Raw genomic sequence first — 18,111 nt, 5'->3', positions numbered from 1 at the left:
CAAAAAGGTACCCTGGCTTTCCTGTGCCCCTGTCGAGCAGAGCCCAGGAGGTGATCCCTGGGGTGAATTTCCTATTTCCCATCCAATCATCAAGATTTTTCTTGAAGAGTGCTACTGAGGAGCTTCGTTTGATATAGATAGGTTGTTTGTTCCAGAGTATGGGAAGTCTGTGGGACAGGGCTCTATCCCTCCAGCATGTTCTGTTTATTGTGGTGACAAGGTTTAGGTCCCTAGAGCATGTAGCTCAGAGGGATTGGGATTTCTTTAAGTGGAGCATGTTCAGCAGCTCTGGGTTTTACAAATCATTGTGTGTTAGGCAATGATCGCCTTTGAGTAGGCGATATGCGACGGAGTAAAGCTGAAGTTTTTTTGAGACGGTCTGCATAGGGCATCTGTTTGAGGCCGGTAATCCTCTTTGTGAGATATTTCTGCGTCCTTTCCAGTTGTTGTAGATGTCTTGTGAGGTACATACCAAAAGGGGCGTTGTACTCTATAATGGGTCTAATGAGTGACAGAGGGGAACAATTACCTCTTTTTTATCTAGATGAGAAACCTTTTGTGATGAGGTGTGCCACGTAGAAGGATTTCCTGACTACTGTGGCAATGTGATTATCAAAAGAGAGACTACTGTCCACCTGTATCCCAAGGTCTCTTATCACACTTTTCGTGTTAAGTAGACTACCATCTATGTGGTAGCTCATGAGTACGGAGATTTTACAAAGGGGATGAGAATGCACTTTTTGGCATTGAGCTTGAGGCCATGGCTTTGACACCAGTCATCTGTCTCAGTGAGGCCCTTTTGTAGGATGTCCACATCATTAGGAGTTTCGATTATGGCTCGTAGCTTGCAGTCATCTGTGAACTTCATTAGCCAAAGACCTTCTGTGTTAGCCTGTACTTCAGAAAAGTAGATACAAAACAGGAGAGGTCCCAGGACTGAACCCTGTGGTACTCCACTTGTCACTGGTCTGAAGTCGGATTTGGAGTCTGCTACTTTTACAGTGTGGGTTCTGTCAGTGAGCCAGTTGGCAACCCATCTTGTGGCATAGGGATTTATACCTAGTTAAGTGAATTTATCTATAATTCCAGAGTGGGGGATGGTGTCAAAAGCCTTGGCGAGATCTAGATAGGCTGTGTAAACCACCTTACCCTCGTCTATGGCTTTGGTGAGTGCTTCAAAGAAGTATCAGGTTTAGGAGACATGATCTGCCTTTTACAAACTGAATAGCTTTCTTGAATGGATATTTTGAGTCTGACACCTATGCAGAAGCTCAAAAATTCAAAGAATAATTTTTAAAATTGATGGAGAGAAAAACAAACATCATTGACTGATATCATTATGATATACTGATAAGATAAATCTTATATTGCTAGGGGACACAGCATATCAAATAGGTAAAGTGCTCATCAGAGATTGCTATTTTGTTTCTAATGTATTTCTATGGGCTAGAAATATCAAAGGCTGCAAACATTTGTCAGAATTACAGGTTTAAAGTGCACACTGTATACATCATGTTGAGTAGAATCATTTCACTCGACATGATGCAGTTCTATATTTATGAGAGTTGCAGAGAAAGACAAGATACGTGTTGTTTTGGATGCAGAGATCTGCAGTGCCAATTGCAGGGGGCAGTATTGGCCTATTCGTAACACAGCTTACTTACTATTTTTATATAAACTGTTGGTATTCTGGATATGGAATACATTGCGCTGGCTTTCTTAGTCTGTACTTGGCTGACACATTAAAGCTGTCAGCCATAACAGAACATCATGTCGGTTTGTTTTATCAAAACTCCATAGCATGAATGGCTATTGTAAGATACTGAATTAAAAAGGGGGAAAGAGAATGATTGTGCTGCATGCTGTGAGCAGAAATGATGCTGACAGAAGAAAGATGTTGCTTATTATAATGCCTTGACATTAAAGACACTGGGTTAAGAATGAAACATGTTGAAGTACAGCTGGTTATGTCCTTGAACACAGATGCAAATGTTTTATCCCTGCTTGCACAAAAGGTCAAAGAAGAAGAAAATGCACTTCTCAGCTGAAAAAGCCATCCTCTGAGACACGTCTCAGTCGTTCATGATTCCTTCTCATACTGGAATTTCATATCAAAACACTCACTAAGAAAGTCATGTCACCAAATTCACCCCGTGTCACTAGGGTTGAATAATATACAGTGCAGTATTTCAGTTGTCACTGTGCACAGGATGTGTTAAAATAATCATAGAAAATGATAGCTTTGCTGTATGTCAGTGTTGAAATATGTCATTGGTTACTATAATATTCACATTTTTTAGTAATCGTTGCTGTTGTCTTACAGATACAGAGTTCATTCCTGAGCACTGGTTACTGTCTAACTAGAATTTGCATACTTTCCTTATCTGTTCAGTTTTCTTCTTTATATCCTGGTTTGAGTCTTGACAGAGACATGATAAGGTTGACAGATACACAGAGTTATCCATCTTTATAGCCTCTGCTCTTAACCTTTGTGGCTCATAGGTGAATATTAGTCTAACTACCTTCAAGGGCCATTTTAAGCCTAGCCAATAACCTGAGGTCAGAACCAAGCCATGTACCATGGGGCTATGCGATGAAGACCTTAACCTTTATGCCAAACTCACACCTAGAATTTGTTTGGAAATGATCAACAAGAATCAGCTGACTGTAGATCATTAAACTAAAATGCACTGAACTCAGTGTTCCTGAGATCACACAGTGTAGGTACATACTGTGTTCTAAATGGAAAGAGGCTTGACTAATCATTAATGGAGTTATTCATATCAAGGGAATTTTGTAGATTAACGGGTAGCTATGGCCAAAAAAAAAATCCTATAACAACTAATGTAATCTACTGTAGAATGATTTCTTGCTGCATCTTTATTTGAAAGAATGCATCCTGTATGATATGCAGAATAAGTTTTCTTAGTGTGCAGGTAAAAGGTATGAGATTGTACAATATTTAACATTTCTTGGTGGGACACAGACGGGTATTTCTTTGCGAGCCTCTAAACGAACATCATAACTCTCAGAAGAAGCTTATTGGTATACCCAATACATTTATTTTCTTTATCCTTATTGTCCTGGTTAGTCCCAATAGGCTAGCTGCCTCTTTTCAGGAGACATTTGGCCAGGGCATCAGGAGAACTACCCTACTCTATTTGCTACATCCATGTAAGCTACCACCAGTTCAAGCAGATGTCACCTTGGTTTAACACCTCATGCAAAAGATAACACACTCTGGAGTGAAACTTCCCCTGATGCTACACTGCAATATCAGTAATCCATCTATCTGATGTGGAAATTAACCCACAGTGTTCTGCATGACATGCAGGTATTCTGCCAGCTGTGCCACTGACATGGATACTATTACTATTAAAACTTCTGCAGAAGAAATCCTGGCATAGCAACATATTTACTCTGATTTCTGTCTTTTATCTTATGCTACTTGCAGAAAAAGATCCCTTGTAAGGCTATTCTGCTGAGTTTGTTAAATGAATAAATTAAACCTTTACAAGAGATGTATAAATAACTGCGATGAACATTAAAAGGGGCCTGTTGGGTAGCAGTAAAGTTTAAGAGTGTCAGAATTAGTAAATTAAAAGGGCAAGACTATTAAGCATCTTAATGTGTTACTGGAATTACTAGAGGGACTTAAAATATAAACATGATATTACATCATTATGTCATAAATGCCCATATTGTGTTAGTTCTCTTTTCTGTTTTCTGGAGGAACCAGATATAATCTTTCTTCTGTTATAATATGCTCTCAAAGGACTGGTTTATGACTCTCAAGTCTGACACTTGCAATACCTCTAAAGTGTTTCTGTAGTTTGCCAGAACTTCTCTTTAGCTAAGATGATCAAAGCTAGATATACTTTTGTATCCAGAGGAGTATGCACACCATGCATCCTTCTTGATTCTAGTAGTAGGTAACAGTTCAACTAGGTCCCGTCTCTGTCTGCCTAGAAAGAGTCCACAGTCTGATGGTCTGTGAGCTAGAAGTATGTCAGGCACTCTCAGCTGTACAAATGACTGTCATGTCTAACACTGCATGTGTAAAACTATAGGCACTGCCTTCAATAGCAACTCCTAAAACCTGGTGCTATGTTACTGATTATGCTCCTGCTAGCAGGGCACTCACTGTCTACCACAAACCATAGGATTCAAAATGGGTATGCAGCAGCATTCCCTGCTGAATCGGTTTGCCAGTTTAGCTTCCTTCATTTCCATTATCCATGACTTGTATGAATTTCCTGTTATGATGCACTCCTTAGCATGCCTTTTGAAATGCATTATTTCAACCATTGCACAACTTTGAATCATAACCTTAGTTTCAGGAAATTCCACCAAAGTTATTAAAAAAAAAAGATAATAAATGATAAATGAATGCACCAATAAAGCACTCTTAATAGACCTCTAACTCCAGTACACCACCCTCTTGGAGCTCACCAATCAAAGGACTGGACAGTATGGATATGCAATTTCCTATCCTTTCTATAGCCAGCTTGGTGGATATGGACATCTTGTGACAATGTAGCAAATGTCTCATGTTTATTGACAACCACTTATTCCTTCAGGAAGCAGACACAGTATGTGAGATGTGTACTTACACAATGACACTGCAGGCTAAACTCCTGCATAAAAGTATAAATCAGGTTGTTTAAACCATGCACACAACAGCCACATCACAAAGCACACAGCACAAAACACACACATAGACTAATGTAAGCTGAGGCACTTAAAAGCAAACTTCCTAAACAACAAAATTCACCCAGACCATCTGTTGTCAATGCTATGCCTCAGCAAACCTAAAGGCACTTAGAAAAAGCACCTAACACCATGCATACTGCCACTCTCAGTGGAGCTCTAGACAATGAGCCCCTAAGGCAAGCACACACACTTTCCAGGACTCTTGTCATAGAGATTCCATTGTAAGATATACTGATGCCCCGCTAACCTGTCTGAGCAAGGAGAAGTTAGTTGCTTATCCGGAGCCAGGATCCACAAAATCACAGACACGATCAAGTCATTACAGCAAGTACCAGAATGATTCCATCACAGACGATGTAGGTGTAGATGACCTGAGATGTACCTCTTTGGACTGTATAAGGAGAGGCATAAAGGAGCTTTCAAACTGTGTCACAGGTTGGTATGAGCATAGCATTACTATGAGCAACAAATGATTGCTTTCAATAACTAAGCTCTCTTTCTGGTGTAATTCTCAGTGGATTCAATATTTGTCAGTTTGACAGAGTATGGTTAGCAGACCATGTTACTTTGCCAAGTATGGTCTGTACCTTTCCCCTCTAGGCTTTGAAATACTGGCTAAAATTTTATCTACTCTCATACTGCCTTTTTAGGGAATGCCAAATTGACAGCCCTACTGACATAGCAAAATCAACTCATCTGAAAGTCAAGGTGTTACTCCTCAATGCCAGGAGCCTATATACAAAATTCTCTCCAAGCCCTGCTCACACTCAAGAATACAGAAATTTGTGCAGCCACCAAGACATGGTTTAAAGTGGCAGAGAATACCTCAGAAGTACAAGGTTTCAGTGCTTTGTGCACTTTTAGACCAGTAGCTGTAAGGACTAAAGGTGGAGATGTCTCAGTATACATTTATAACAAGCATTCCTCTAGGGTAGTCAAACAGGATGAAGCTCTGGGTTTTCTCCATGCGCAGATCATCATAGACAAAATCCTGTACCATATCCTAGCCAGATATAAGTCAATCTCCATGTCCCAAGAAGTTCATAATGCATACCTGGACCTACTTGAGACACTTACTATTCAACCTAACACCCTTCTCATGGTAGACTTTAATTACCCCTCTACAGACTGGGAATCCTATATAGTCTCAAAATTATAGTCACAGAGATTCCTGGGCTTTATAATTACAAACATTCTTTACCATATAGTAAATATACCCACTAGAGGCTCCAATATACTGGATCTTGTGCTCACAAATATGGTAGAACCCTGCAACCTCCCCCCCAATATCTCATCCTCCTTGGAAATGTCCGACCATAAAGCTGCCTCCTTCAAAATCAAAATCAACTCCATAATCACATTAACACTAGTAAAATTTGGAACTATTCCAAGGCAAATTACCTTTCATTAAATAATGGCTTGTCAAAGTTCAATGTCCTTTCAAACCCAGGGAATACATCAGCCTATGCTAAATTGCTATCAGAAACTCTGCACAGCCATGTCAATGGCTGCATAGAGGCTGCTGTGTCTACAGAAACAAGCCCAGGACTATCCCCAGAAGCAAACTGTCCATGTGGCTTCCCAATTTAAACAAGATATACAACAAAAGGAAAAGAATGATGGCAAAAATCGGAAAGGGTAACTCCCAGGACCCAGGAAGTTAGAAATGGGGAGTCCACTTCTACAAAGAGAACAGTCACAAGTGAAGTACCTCAGGGATCAGTCCTTGGGCTGCTCCTTTTTGGCATTCACTTCTGAGAAGTCCAGGCCAATGTCAGTGGTCTCTGGCTGACTAAACTTGCAGATGATTGCAAATTAGGAGTGGTCATTGAATCTCACACTGACACAAATGTTCTCCAGGAGGTGCTGACAAGACAGATAACTGGTTTCAGAGTCATGGACTAAAACTAAATGCCAAGAAATGCATAATAGTTTCCTTTGGGAAGTCAACCATCCCTGGTAACTGTCATATTGACAACACACCCCTTAGAGTTGTCCCAGTAGTCAGGGACTTAGGGACACAAATAGATAGTAATCTAGCCTTTAATCATCATGTGCCTACTGTGGTGAGGCGATCATTCTGTGTTGCGCAACTTATAAACAAAGGTATGCCATCTAATTCCAAGAAAGTCATTGTTCCACTGTATTTGGCATTTACCAGACCTATCATTGAGTATAATGCCCCCTTTGGTAAGTACCTAACCAGGCAACAACTGGAACATCCACAGAGGTTCCGCACTAAAAGAATACAGGACATAAGTAATATGTCCTGTGCAGACTGCCTCAGGGCCCTATCCCCATATTATTCTGCCTCCTACAGGCTTTTTCATAGGTTCATAGGTTCATACTAGGCTATCTGCCCTAGGGCATTTGTAAGCCTAGCCAGAGTGTGTTTGGCTTTCGAAACCCATTTTAAATGAGTTTTACTATGCCCTTTTTCAAGGTTAGTTTACTGTGCCTCTGTCTAACAGTGACACAGAAGTGATCCCCAGGGTAAACCTATGATCTCCCATCCACTCATCAAGATTCCTCTTGAAGAGAGTCAGTGAGGGACTCTGCCTAACTTGGACTGGGATTCTATTCCAGAGTGAAGGGAGCCTCTGAGTTATGAATCTGTCCCTCCAGCATGTCCTATTTATTTCTGTGCTGAGGTTCAAGTCCCTCGAGCGTGTAGCTCGAAAGGATTTGGATTTTCTGAGGTGAAGCATGTCAATCAATTCCGGGTTGGACATGGCCTTATAAGTCAGGCACAGATCGCCTCTAAGTAGGCGGTAAGCAACTGAGTAGAGCTGGAGTTTCTTTAACCGAGCAGCATATGGCATCTGTTTGAGCCCTTTGATCCTCTTGGTGAGGTACTTTTGGGGTCTTTCTAGTTGCTGCAGGTGTCGGGTAAGGTACATCCCAAATGGGGCATTGTATTCAATTATGGGCCTGATGAGGGATGAGTAAAGAGGAGAGATCTATGCCTGGCATACAGGAGATTGTCAGACCTCACTCTGATGGACCTCCTGCATATCCACAAAACACACAGTACCAAAATTACCCATTCTAAAGACTTAAACCTTGCCTGTGATATAAATAGGGCCTGCTGGAGAGATAGGTATGTATCCCAGAGACTACCCCATCTATGGAGCAGGCTTCCAATCCACGTGAAGCAGAGTTCCTCCCTAATCCAATTCAAGTGCAACTTGGACACTTGGATGGGAAACCAGAAATTCATCCCTGGTGTGGTACCTATGTTTCTGATGAAAACAGGTAACCTGTAAATGGTTCATCTCCCAGGCCCATACTTATACTTATCAAGGGTATCAGAACTCATCAGAGATTTGGGATGCATGGCTATGCTTACAAAGGCCCTTGTGGTCATTAGCCTATCAAACAGCTATGAACCTATGAACCATCAAGATAAAAACTCCCTCAACAAACTAAATAGGCCCTGAGGTTAAGCTAGCCTCCCAGCTGAAAGATAAGCATAAGACCTTCTACAGCTGTGGCAGAAGCCTCAAGGGCAGCACACAGAAATGTGCTGAAATGGTGTTTAATGGTGCCACATGCACTGAGCCTGGTGATATAGAGAAACTGTTAGTGGACAAATTCAATTCCAACTTTCCCCCATTCTCACTCCCTAACTGTCTCCCAAAAATACCCTCAAACATAGCACCTCCAACTTTAAATAGGCAGCATGTACTGGCAGTGCTCACTAAAGCAAATAACATGCCCTCAATGGGCCCTGATAACATCTCAGGATGCATCCTGAACAGTCTAAAATATGACTTATCAGGATCCCTGGAGTCTTTATTTAACTATAGTCTTAAAACAGGCTTAATGCCACATAAATGGTGACTGTAATGGTCACCCCCCTTCATAAGGGAAGACCTTCAACAGATCATGAAAGCTACATAGCCATTAGTCTCAGTAGTCTTATTTGCAAAACCATGGTAAGAATTATTATGGAAATTAACAATAAGGACATAGGAGACCTTGAGATACTGGATCCATCATAGTTTGGCTTTGCAAATGAAGGTCATGCTTACTGAATCTGGCAGACTTCTTTGAAAAGGTTATTAAGGCAATAAATGAGGGGAAAATGGTGCATACTGCTTACCTATATCTGGCTAGAGCATTTGATATCACACACCACTCGTGCTTTGTCAACAAACTTACAGAACTAAGTATAAACCCCTTTTTAACATGTTGGATAACTAGCTGACTCACTGATAGAACCCAGGAGGTTAGAATCAGTGAGGTCACCTTCACAAAGAGGCCAATCACCAGTGGAGTCCCCAAGGGCTCTGTGCTAGACTCACTCCTTTTTGGCATCTACTTTTCAGATGTCAAAGCCAATGTCAAAGGCCTCTGGCTTACCAAGATTACAGATTATTGCAAACTGGGAGCAGTCACTGAATCCCCCAAAGATGACAACACCCTTCAGGAAGGTCTAACAGAGACAAATTATTTTTGTCAAAGCCATGGCATAAAACTTAGTACCAAGAAATGCATTATAGTACCTTTGGGAAGTTACCACCCTGGGTAACTATGTCATCAATAAAATCCCTAAAACTTGATTTACTAGTCAGGGATCTGGGAACCCATGTAGTTAGTAACCTAGTCTTCTACCAAAATGTGTCTAAGGTAGTAAGAAAATCCTTCAATTTTGCTCAACGTATAAGCAAGGGTGTGGCATCTAGGTCCAGAGAGGTCATCATACCACTGTATCTGGCCCGCTTCAGACCCATCATAGAGTATAATATCACCTTCAGTATATACCTGACCAGACACATACAGCAACTGGAACTTCCACAAATGTCCTTACAAAAAGAATACAGGGAGAAAACACAATGTCCTATACTGATCACCTCAATTCTCTGTTGCTTTACTCAGTACCATACAGACTTCTGAGAGGTGATCTTTGCCTGACATACAAGGCATCCCTGGACCCTGTTTTGATTAACCTTTTGCACATCCATAAAATAAATAGCATCAGAGCTACTAGATTAAAAGACTTAAATTTTGCTTGTGGCATAAATAGGACATGTTGGAGAGACAGATATGTTTCTCAGACAATTCTCATTCTTTGGAACAGGCTTTCCATCCATGCGAAGCAGAGTTCCTCCTATCCTATTTAAGCAAACATGGATGGGTAATTGGACATTCACCCCTAGTTGGGTGCCAGTAAATCAGTAAATCACCCCTTATATAAATCAAGTTTTTGGGTCACTTGTGGATTGCACAGCTAGGCTTACAAGGGCCCTAGTGGTTGTTAGCCTAGTATACAGCAATGGAACTATGGACCTATAATAGTACTGTGTTTAGTAATTTGTCTGTCTGTTACTGTGTTTATTTTACTTTAAGTGGGTATGTGAACTGGACTATTGCAATGACCCTTTTCAGACATGACCTGAACGAATTGTAGAAATATCACGTGTACAGAAATCAGTACACAGAAAATATGCAGAAACATATGAAACTGGTAACTGTAAACAATGTCATCTCCAACGTTTAGGCAGCATAAATTCAGTTACAGAGGATATGGTGTGAAGTGGTCTTACATCAGAAAGCAAAACTGTACAACATGTTTTATTTACAGATTGTAATGTGAGTCATTTAATGTTGATAAAGGAAATTCATATTGCAGTCTTTGTATGGGAACCTTAATCTCAATATATCACTTCACTTCAGGTGTTAGAAAAGTCATAATGTTGTCACACATTTGACTATGCAAGTACTTTATCCATTTCTGTGTGCACTTGGTATGATGGAGTGGGCTCCATCTAGATGCTTTGATTTCTGTTTCTGTGAATGCATGTTAAGTCTTTAATATCCATATCAGTAGCCTCCACATGTCTCTGAGTCATACCTAGCAGCATAGCTAAAGACATGTTATCCTTATTTGTGAGTCACTTGCATAATATGCTGAAGTCTGTATGTACTCCTTTCTGAATATAATCATTATTTAGTCTATCTTAGTATGATCAGATCACCTGCATAAAGTGTGATTCAGACAGCAGACAAGTCCAGTAACAATTCATTTATGAATAACTGAAAGAGAAAAGGGTCCTGAGCTCATACATTTGGGACATCAGCATGTTGCTTACATTAATTTGAGGATTCTTCATCTGGAATCACTTTTAATGTTCTGTCTTCCAAATAACTCCTCATCCTAGATTCTTCTTACCACCCATGATTTTAAAATGAATAACAAATTTACAGGCCTGCAATTATCATCACCATCACCAAATTCAATGAATAAACAAATTAATTATAAACCAAACTAATAACCATTTACATATGCCCACAGCTGATCAATGAATAAAAGTTTTACAAATCAACAGCAATTAATATTTTTCAAGCAAATCTTTACGTTTAACCCAAGACTTCTATGAATGTGCAAAACTAGAAGTTCTCATCTTTACAGTAAGCAATTCACTGCAGCAAATAGTTTTTGCCATACTAATAAATTTAACACTAGAGGGGGAACTTTTACTTTTCCAGTTTTTAATAATTACTTTTCTGGCTATAGCAAAAATAGACCATAGAAGAGGAACTTAAGATTTTGGAATTATCTCAGGAATTGGAGCATTAAATAAAACCAATAATTTGGAAATATTACATATAGCTGACCATAGGGCTTGAATGAAGTTATTAATTTCTTTCCTGAAAGGGGAGATGACTTCACATTCATATACCATAGACATGCAATCAACTATTTTTTTTTAGAATTATATCTTCAGCATTTAATTCTAGTTGATTTATACATAATTAAAATTTTGTTAGGAGTACCAAAAGGTCTGTGTAAGATTTTCCAAGTGAAACTTTTCCAATATAATGAGGATGCAATTTTATCTGTAGATTTTAATATTATTTTCTTGTTTTCTTCAGTGAAGTCTTCGCTATTATTTTTTGAGGAATAATTCCAATAGGAATTTTCTAAATATGTGAAATCTAAACTAAAATTTTATAGATTTGTGACAAATTTGATTTATTTTCATTGCATTATTGTTAATATTTATTAAGAACTCCAATATTTTGGGGATAATTGCTTATCTAGATTAAATATCCTATTTATCTTTGTGTTCATAAAATCTCTAAATATTAACCAGTTCTTATAACAGTGATTATATCTGGACCTTAAATATTCAACAATATGTATTTCAGTACCATTTAAGAACTGATGCCAATAAATTAAGTTACTTTTTTCATTCAATAGTATCATTTTGGTGAAGTTATGAGTTTCGGTGAAGTTATGAGTTTCTATGCATTCTAAGCATTTTGTATACGCAATCGGTAATATAGAAAACATTAGAATGGTCAGCATGCATGAATTTTTTGAGAGAAGAAAGAAAATTATTTATATAGGGAATTTGAGTAGAGTGAATATTTCCATTTAGGCAAAAATCTTTAATAATGAGATAAAAGTAGTAGAGACTGTTTATTTTATTTATTTTTTTTTTATTTTATTTTACATTTGTTAACCGGGGGTGTCTGACTGAGCCGAAAAGGCCCTTTTTCAGCAGGGGCCCGGGGAGAAAAGCTCCACAAAGAAAAATTACAGACACATTTAGTTATTTAGACATAATCAGTATAGACACAAATTACAAGAGACATGTTTTTACAGTGGTATGCGGCACAAACAGTTACAGTGGAGAGAACAATCAAAAAAATATTAATTTTAAAAATAAAGGTAAGTAATAGATTTGTGGTGTACAGCTGAACTTTGGAATGTAGGTAGAATACATACATAGTATACAGGTACAGTACATACATTGTAGATTAGCTAGTGTTTGTGAGTAAGATTGAAAAACTATTATCAATTGCTCTAGATTTAGTATGTATATGTTATCCACTTTCACTAGCCTGGGGAGCAATCATGGCACTGCCAATTTTGCTTGAGATGTTGCATGATGAGGTCTTTAAAGGAGGCTTTGGATGATGTGTTTTGAATGCTAGTAGGGACAGAGTTCCATTTTTTAGCCACCGAACTACTATATAGTGCATCTCCAAAGCTATTGTAGCTGTTGGTGACTTCTAGTAGTAGTTTGCTTGATGATCTAAGAGGCCTTTTGGCTGAGTGATGTTGTACTAGGTTTTTGAGGGCAGGACATTTATTGGGGAGGTAATAGATAGAATGACAGAGGCAGAGCTGATTGTAGGTTAGGAGGTTGGGCAGTTCAAGCCAGTGGAGCTGTCTCAAAGCAGTACAGTGATGAGTTCTATATGAGCAATTTGCAGCAAAGCAGGCAATTCTGTTATAGCAAGCTTCCATTTTGCTTAGTTCAGTTTTGTTGAGATTAGTCAGAATGGGAGATGCATAGAGTAGGGTGGATAGAAGTTGGGAGCGAGCAATGGCTGATCTTGTGTTGTTGGTAAGAAATGGTTTGATACGGTAAAGTGACCCCAGTTTGGCATGTACTTTTTTAATAGTTAAGTTCAGATGACTATCAAATTTTAGGTGGGAGTCTATGGTTATTCCCAATAGCTTAGCCTGTGCCACTGGAGCAACTGGAGTAGCATTTGTGGAGTAGATAGTGAATTGACTGTTAGTGTTTTTGTTAGAACTGGTTATAATCATAAGCTGAGTTTTCTTTGGATTGAGGATAAGTTGGGCTTTGGTAAGGTAGTTTTCAATGTCAGAGAATGCTAGTTGAGTTGTTTGCAGGAGGGTGGGAATGTTTTGTGCAGCACAGATTAAGGTAGTGTCATCTGCATACTGAATTATAGATGCATGCTGTGTGGAGGTGTGGAGGTCATTTGGGAAGACTGTGAATAGTAGTGGTCCTAAGATAGAACCCTGTGGGACTCCTATAATTATGGGCAGCTGAGGAGAGAGAGAATTTTCCCATTTCACAGCTTGGTATCTGTCAGTTAAGTAGCTTTGGAACCAGGTAAGAGTGGAATTAGACAGATGATATTGGTTTAGTTTGTTTAGCAGGATTTGGTGTGAGACTGTGTCAAATGCTTTGGACATATCCAAAAAAAGAGTTGACACTTGCAGGCCTTCATTTTTGAGACGGTTTACTGTGTCTGTGAAGCAGAGGAGAGCTGTAGTGGTACTATGGGCAGGTCTAAAACCATGCTGAGTAGGTGACAGGATGTTGCAGTCTAGGAGATAGTTTAGCATCTGGGTATGGATGCATTTTTCTAGGATTTTGGCCAGGGGAGAGTAAAGCAATGGGTCTGTAGTTATTAAGTTCAGTGGAGGTCCTGCCTTTATGTATGGGTGTAACATAGGATATTTTCCAGAGTTTGGGCACATAGTTTTCAACAACTGATCTGTTTATGAGAGTGGAGACTGGGATAGCAATAGCATCTGCTGTGAGTTTCAAGAAATAGCTGGGGAGAAGGTCGGCTGCTGTTGATGAGGTTTTTAGTTTGGAGAGCATGCTTTTGATTGAAGTGGTGGAAACTGTTTTGAGGGTAAAGCTTGTATTAGTGTTATTTGTGTTGGGGGGATAGTGAGGAAGGAACTGTCCTGTGATACTAAGGATAGAATTGAGTTCACAAAGTGGGAGTTGAATTGTGTTTCGATGGGAACTTTAGTGTCAGGGGTGGTTGGTTTGGGTGTAGCCTTTTGGGTGGATTTTAGTAGCTGGTTTACATTTTGCCAAAATTTTTGCGGGTTGTGTAGGTATTTAGTTTGTAATGTTGTGTAGTAGGATTTTTTGTCCAGCCTAATGCATTTTTTTGCACGGTTGCGCAGTTCTTGGTACTTAGTTAGGCTTTGTGTTTCTTTGTTTTTTTGATAATAACGCCAGGCAGTGTCTCTGGACTTGAGGATTTGTTTGGTTTCTTTACTGAGCCAGGGGTTTGTAGAGGTTCTAACTTTGATTTTGCGCAATGGAGCGACAGTGTCTAGGTGTTGTAGAAATGTTTTGTTGAAATATGCTACAGCCTGGTCAAGTGGGAGGGTTTTTAGGGGGGGTCCAGTCACAGTTACCCAGTAAAGTGTTGAGGACCTCAGGAGAGAATTTTTTTGTATTTCTAGTGGATATATAGTTAGTGGTTTTGCATATGCTTGTTCTACTGCGTATAAAGTATATTATGTTGTGGTCACTTAAGGTGTCTGGGAGACTGCCTGTGTGAGGGTACAATGTGGGGTTGCTAGTTAGGACCCAGTCAAGGATGGATTCTCTTTTAGATTTTTTATCACACCTAGTTGTTATTTGGACTAGCTGCTGGTAGCCATGGAGATTTATTAGATTACTTGGTGGTTCTGATATACAGGTGAACCAATCTAGGTTGAAGTCCCCCAGAATAAGGGTTTCTTGTGAGTATGTGGAAGAACACCAGGATAAGAAGTCTTCAAGGCTAGCAGGTGTATTATCAGGTGGAATATAGATTACACTTATGGTGATGACCTTTTTAGGGTGAAGTTGAAGTTGTGAGATAAGTATGTCCCAATTATTGGGGGAGGGGTAGGAGTTTGGTAATTGATGGACAGTTAAGTTGGACTTGTAGAGTAAGGCAGTTCCACCCCCTTTACGAAGTGGTCTGTCTTGTCTAATGATATTGTAGCCAGTAGGGAGAACTTCTGAGTTAGCTATGTTTTTATTTAGCCAGGTTTCTGTTAAAGCAACTATGTCTGGGGAGTAGTGTGCTATTGTGGCCTGGAGTTCAGGTATTTTATTTTTGATACTTCTAATATTAATATTTAGCATTAAAAGATGGTTGGTTTTGCTGCTGTTGTTGATTTGCCCAGGGATGAAGACAGTGGGGCTGTTATGTTCTGACATTTGTGTTGGAGCAGTTTGTGTTGGACAGGATGGATTTGGGCCTGGGTTGGGGTGGATATCCCCACTTATGGTGAGCCTGGAGTTAAAATGGTTATACAGATGTTGGAGTTTGGTGAGGAGTGTGAGAAAGTATTGTGTTTTTTTGGAGTAGGAATAAGAGCATATGTGTTTAGTTCTGAATTGGTCCGTTATGTAGTTCTTGAATAAGTGTGGGCAGATATTATTATAATGTGTGGTGTCTGTGTATGAGAGTGCATAATGCAGTGTTGTGCTACTAAGTTTAGGGATATTGCTAGAGTGATAACTTGTGGTGTTGTAAAGAATTATGAGAAGACAGACTAGATTTAGTTGTGGGGAAGTAGTGTGGGTGATGCAAAAAATGCCTAGTGGGAATGAGAGTGATTGGGAGTATTTTGTGTGGAGCAAGGTGGTGTGGTTTAATGTGATATGACTTGAGGAGCTTTGATTGGTGGAGGTGATGTGAGGGTGAGCTGTGGGTGTGGCTATGATTACTATAAATGTAGAGGTAGTGGGGGCGGGAGGGAATAGGGGGCAGGGCAGAGGAGCAGAGAGAGCCCGAGCGTTAGCGAGGGCGAATGGAGCGGGGCAGAGCCAGAGCCAACCAAGGCAAGAGAAAAAAGTAAGTATTACTTTACAAATCTGAACACTTTTAAAACAAATTCCTGAGGTCTAATGGCTTACCGGCTAGCAGAATGTAATTGCTGAAGAGCACTTGTGTCCTGATGGGAGACTAGAAATTTAAAGATGGCTCCATGCTCAGCAGGATTCTAATATAGACTTTGTATTGGGGGAGGGAGATAGCACAAGGGGTGTAAACCAGGTGGAATGCAAAGAAACCAGAGAGGCAATCAGTGGAATTCAGTGAAGGCCTCAGAGAGGGTAAGTAATAATTCAAACTACCTGTAAAGTGAAGGAGAGAAGAGACAGCAAAGTTTATTAAGGTTGGGAGTGTGTCTTTACATTGACTTGCTGATTAGTAACCAGTTTGTGCACAGATTAGAGTAGGGAAATGTATTAGCAATGATAGAGATGCAAATAAGCAGGTGATCCTCCAAGTGATACAAACTAAGGCAGAAAGAACTGAGAGGGCTGCTTGATGGTTAATTTAATTTAGTCACAGGGATGTGAATTAAAATCTATACTGTCTATTGGACAGTTAGGATTACTGTACTATCGGGGGGGGGGGGACACACAAGGCTACAACAGTCAGTTATATTAGCAAGCTGAGAACTACTAAGAAATACTGCTAATGTAATAGCTTCACTCTCATAAAACATAAAAGTAGAATGCCTGGGTGGACTGACCCTGCTCTTGAGGCTCAAAATGTATATCCTTGTTTAGTTTTGCAGTACTGATTCCTTCATATACTGTATGTGTGTGTTGGTAGCTGCAGACTGCAGATTTGCTTGAGTGTGCTCCTGCTCTTGAGGCTCAAAATGTATATCCTTGTTTAGTTTTGCAGTACTGATTCCTTCATATACTGTATGTGTGTGGTGGTAGCCGCAGACTTCAGATTTGCTTGAGTGTGCTCCTGCTCTTGAGGCTCAAAATGTATATCCTTGTTTAGTTTTGCATTACTGATTCCTTCATATACTGTATGTGTGTGGTGGTAGCCGCAGACTGCAGATTTGCTTGAGTGTGCTCCTGCTCTTGAGGCTCAAAATGTATATCCTTGTTTAGTTTTGCAGTACTGATTCCTTCATATACTGTATGTGTGTGGTGGTAGCCGCAGACTGCAAATTTGCTTGAGTGTGCTCCTGCTCTTGAGGCTCAAAATGTATATCCTTGTTTAGTTTTGCAGTACTGATTCCTTCATATACTGTATGTGTGTGGTGGTAGCCGCAGACTGCAGATTTGCTTAAGTGTGCTCGGCTAGCAGAATGTAATTGCTGAAGAGCACTTGTGTCCTGGTGGGAGACTAGAAAATTATTTATGACTGTGAGTGATATATTTATTATTTACTAATAATATTTCTTGGTGTATTTGTTTCCATTTGAATCATATGATGAATTTATCCACAATGCAATCATTTTTACCATTGTTGAAGTAGCATATGATGGAATATCAGGGAATTCTATTTCACCATTATCCCAGCTTTTTCTGTGCCAATCAAAAGAAACCCTTGGTTTATTGGGATGCCAAAGAAATTTAAGTAGAATACTATTTATCTTCTTCATTCATTTTTGGTGGAGGTAGAAATAAAGATTGTATGACAAATAATATTTTATGGAAAATTCCCATCTTATTTAACATTAATTGTTCTTCCATAGTAAAGAAGAGTTTATTCCAATTTGTGATTAACTTAAAATTTTATCAAGAACCTGTTAACAACTTTGTTTGTATCATATCTATATGATTAGATATCATAGTTATACCAAGATCTAAGAAATAATGAAGCAAGCTGATATGTGGTAATAATAAATGTATTTTGGTTATACTAAGATATTTAATTTGAGTGTTACTCCAATTGAAGTGAAAATATGTTTGTATGATTTTTTAATTTCTTATTAATAATGTACTTTTTTATGATTAAATCTTAAGTTTGAGATTATTTCAAACTGATTCATAGAACTACTTATATGTTTTAATGATTTTTCTATATTTCTATTGTTAGTAAAATACTGTCAGCAAAGAGTTAAATCATTAG

This window comes from Protopterus annectens, chromosome 2.part1 (genome assembly GCF_019279795.1).
Source record: "Protopterus annectens isolate FY-2018-M chromosome 2.part1, PAN1.0, whole genome shotgun sequence".
NCBI classification, from domain to species: Eukaryota; Metazoa; Chordata; order Ceratodontiformes; family Protopteridae; genus Protopterus; species Protopterus annectens.
Note: the sequence above shows the minus strand (reverse complement) of the source record.